We start from the raw sequence: 295 nt of genomic DNA, 5'->3' as shown, positions 1-295 counted from the left end.
TCGTAAAACGCATTCTTTAGGGTTGTAAGAGCAGACGAGAGAGCGATATTTACATGCAGGGGGGGAGGGAGGGAGGGGGGGAAGATGCGTTTCGGAAGAGGGGGGGAGAAGGAGGGAAGAGAGAGGGGGAAGAGGGGAAGAGAGAGAGGGAAGGGGAAAAAGGGGAGAAAATAGAGGGGGGAAAGGGGGGTTGGGGGAAAAGGGAAAAGGAGGCCCGGAGGAAAAGAGAGTTTAAAAAGGGGGGGAGAATAAGAGAAGGGGAGAAAAAAGAGGGAACAGGGATTTTTTAAAAGGG

The sequence above is a fragment of the Penaeus monodon genome, chromosome 29 (assembly GCF_015228065.2).
Source record: "Penaeus monodon isolate SGIC_2016 chromosome 29, NSTDA_Pmon_1, whole genome shotgun sequence".
Taxonomy (NCBI): domain Eukaryota; kingdom Metazoa; phylum Arthropoda; class Malacostraca; order Decapoda; family Penaeidae; genus Penaeus; species Penaeus monodon.
Note: the sequence above shows the minus strand (reverse complement) of the source record.